Source organism: Heterodontus francisci, chromosome 8 (assembly GCF_036365525.1).
Source record: "Heterodontus francisci isolate sHetFra1 chromosome 8, sHetFra1.hap1, whole genome shotgun sequence".
Taxonomy (NCBI): Eukaryota; Metazoa; Chordata; class Chondrichthyes; order Heterodontiformes; family Heterodontidae; genus Heterodontus; species Heterodontus francisci.
Genome location: NC_090378.1, coordinates 7,468,709 through 7,472,960, shown reverse-complemented (window position 1 = coordinate 7,472,960; position 4,252 = coordinate 7,468,709).

The following is a 4,252-nucleotide window of genomic DNA, read 5'->3' as shown; positions in this document are numbered from 1 at the left end:
TGCCCTTGACATCAAGGCAGCATTTGACCGAGTATGGCATCAAGGAGCCCTAGCAAAACTGAGGTCAATGAGAATCAGGGGGAAAACCCTCTGCTGGCTGGAGTCATGCCTAGCACAAAAGGAAGATGGTCGTTGTTGTTGGAGGTCAATCATCTCAGCTCCAGGCCATTACTGCAGGAGTTCCTCAGGGTAGCGTCCTAGGTCCAACCATCTTCAGCTGCTTCATCAATGACCTTCCTTCAATCATAAGGTCAGAAGTGGGGATGTTCGCTGATGATTGCACAATGTTCAGCACCATTTGTGACTCCTCAGATACTGAAGCAGTCCATGTAGAAATGCAGCAAGACCTGGACAATATCTAGGCTTGATCTGATAAGTGGCAAGTAACATTCGCGCCACACAAGTGCCAGGCAATGACCATCTCCAACAAGAGGGAATCTAACCACCTCCCCTTGCCATTCAATGGCATTACCATCGCTAAATCCCCCACTATCAACATCCTAGGGGCTACCATTGACCAGAAATTGAACTGGAGTAGCCATATAAATACCATGACTACAAGTCAGAGGCAAGGAATCCTGAGGCGAGTAACTCACCTCCCGATTACCCAAAGCCTATCCACCATCTACAAGGCACAAGTCAGGAGTGTGATGGAATACTCTCCACTTGCCTGGATGGGTGCAGCTCCAACAACACTCAAGAAGCTCGACACCATCCAGGACAAAGCAGCCCACTTGATTGGCACCTCAACATTCACTCCCTCCACCACCGACGCACAGTGGCAGCAGTGTGTACCATCTACAAGATGCACTGCTGCAATGCACCAAGGCTCCTTAGACAGCACCTTCCAAACCCGCGATCTCTACCAACTAGAAGGACAAGGGCAGCAAATACAGGGGAACACCACCACCTGCAAGTTCCCCTCCAAGTCACACACCATTCTGACTTGGAGCCATATCGCCGTTCCTTCACTGTCGCTGGGTCAAAATCCTGGAACTCCCTTCCTAACAGCACTGTGGGTGTACCTACCCCACATGGACTGCAGCGGTTCAAGAAGGCAGCTCACCACCGCCTTCTGAAGGGCAATTAGGGATGGGCAATAAATGCTGGCCTAGCCAGTGACGCCCACATCCCATGAACAAACAAAAAAAAAAGGGATGGACAGAGTGGAGGTTGGACCTTAATGGATGAGGAAGAGGGATACTCAGGATCAGAAGGATTGAGGTACAGGCAGTGGTGGGGAAGAGATAGATGAGGCAATGGTGTAAAAGATTGTTTCCACTGGTGGGCAAATGGGAAACTAGGGGGCAAAGACCAAGGATTCTCACTGGATCAACCAAGAATGAAGGTTTCTGAACCAAGGACTACTTCAGCACAAGTGGCTATTAAGTCAAAGACAATATCATTATTTAAAAGAATGGGATATGGTTGAAAAGGTGGAATATAAAAGGATCAGGGGTGAGAAGGTGCGTGCAATCTGCTTTTCCTCCTGTGCTATAATTTCTATCATCCTGTGGAAGGTCTCCTTCATCGAATCCAAGCCCAGGAAGTGGTTTAGAAATGTTGGTGCTGTGCTGCGTTTAGGATGGCCTCACTGAACCTATTGCCCAATCTGTGATTGCTCAGTTTGGTTGAGGTTGGCCCATGCCAGTGTGTTTTGATATGTGAAGGCAAAGCACAGATTGGTTCCAACTGTGGCTCGCAGCTCAGTCATCAACTTCACAGAGAACCTGAGTCAGAACCAGGAGTGCAGGGGTGGGAAGAAATTGTTAAAAGCAGCATTAGCTGGGGAGCCTGACCACACCTTGTTCAGTGCAGGGGAATTCTGACTAGTTTTAGGGTGAATATCAGGGGGTTATAGGATTATTACAAGTTACAGGTAGGTTACTAGGGCGTTACACCATTACTATTACTTATAGACGATGAGTATCTTATTGTATTATTGTTGGTTATAACGTGAATCTGGGTGTTATTAGTACTATTCACTACAGGGGCAATTTCAGTGAGCTACTAATTATTACTGATGGAATCAAAATTCCTCTCTACCTCTGGTGTCTCATCTGTTCCCCATCCTCAGTTTCCCCTCCGCCCTCCGGTTGCTGACCCTCAGAGTTCCCTTTTCCCCTGCTTCCTGGTGGCTACCTAATTCTTTGAACTTCTCACACAATGACTGCTGCCACAAAACCAAAAGCAAAAATTTTCAACCACAGGTGGCCCAACCATTATCAGACAAGTGCAATTAACACTTATGGATGTCAAGTGATCAGATATCACGTGATCAAATGTCACATGGTTTGTGATCACATTGGCCAAACCTCCAGGAATACCTCCACAGTTAGCACCCCTTAGAACTAGATTTGCTCAATCTAACAAATTAATGTACTCTAATGTGGAAAAAGGCACATAAATGTTATCAGTGGGATAGTGGTTACTGTGATCTGCACTGCACTATACAACACCATAAAGTGTTGCAGCAAAAATAGAATGAGCAGAGCAATTTTAAATACCATATATTATTTCCCGCATTTGAAAGCTGGAATCCTTGACATAATGCTCTTTTTTAAAAAAATTATGTATCAATTGCGAATATAATTTGATGCTACATTTAATTCACTTTGTAAATATACAGTGATCAGAATATCAAATGAATTTGTGTGGTAACCTGATTTAAAAATACCCTCTTCTGTGTATAGATGAGAACCAGTATCCATCAGTTTGAAGCAAGGGATGACTGAGAGCACTATTTATTGCTTGCAGATCACAATTCAAAATATGTAGAGTAACGCACACACTCCATTTCAGGAACTGTGTTGGCAGTTCTCCATTCAAGGGCTGAGGATGCTCAGTTGTTGACTATATCCAAGACACAGCTCAATAGATTTTTAGCTACAGTACAGGAGGAAGCCTCAAAAAAATACATCTTCGTCCCAATTACAGAATACGCATTCCAACCCCAGCTTTCAACGCTATTCAAATGAAGCTCAAAGGAAGAATGACAAACACAGCACCTCATTTTCTGATTAGGCAGTCTGGACTCAACATGAAGTTCAACAACTTTGGATCATAACCACGGCTATTTTATGTTCTATTTATATTTAATAGTTCTGCTGATGCCATTTATAGCTCCTCTCAATCCATTTTTTTCTTTGCCTGTCTCATCACCCCCACTCTTTTCCTTACACCACCATCCCTTACATCTGTTGATCACTCCTACTCTCCACCCATTTTCTTTTTAATTTTTCCTCCCTCTGTACTCGCTTAAAAACTATTACATTTCTTCTAGTTCTGGAAGGTCATCGATCTGAAATGTTAACTCCGTTTTCTCTCTCCGCAGATACTGCCTGACAGTTGAGTATTTGCAAATTTTGTTTGTATCCTACAATTCCCCATAACCTAAGAGTTACCATTGACCAGAAAATGAACTGGAGCAGCCACATAAATGCTGTGGCTACAAGAGGTCACAGGCTGGGAATTCTGCGGCAAGTAACTCACCTCCTGACTCCCCAGTGCCTGTCCACCATCTACAAGGCACAAGTCAGGAGTCTGGTGGATACTCTCCATTTGCCTGCATGGGTGCAGCTCCAACAACACTGAAGAACTCAGCACCAACCAGGATAAAGCAGCCCGCTTCATTGGCACCCCATCCACCTTCAACATTCAATCCCTTCACCACTGACACACAGTAGCAGCAGTGTATACCATCTACAAGATACACTGCAGCAACTCCCCCAAGGCTCCTTCGACAGCACCTTCCAAACCTGTGACCTCTACCACCTGGAAGGACAAGGGCAGCAGATGCATGGGAACACCACCACCTGCAAGTTCCGCTCCAAGCTACATGCCATCCAGTGATCCCACATCCCATGAACGAATAAAAAAGTCTCAGAATGAGACCGGCCATTTAGGATGGCAATGAGAATTTTTTTCAAAGGATTGTGAATCTTTGGAATTCTCTACCTCAGAGAGCTGTGATGGTTCAGTCATTGAGTATATTGAAGCAGACTGATAGATCTTTGGGTACTAAGGGAATTAAGAAATGTGGAGATAATGCAGGAAGGTGGAGTTGAGGTAGACGATAAGCCATGATCCTGTTAAATGGTGAATCAGACTCCAAGAGTCAAATAGCCTAATCTTGCTTCTAGTTCTGATGTTCAAACTGGGTTGAGTATGTCCAAATTCACTTCACACAAGATCCTGGTGTCAGATGTTACTTCTTCAGCTAATCTAATTAATCAATAGGTGCAAGAGTTCA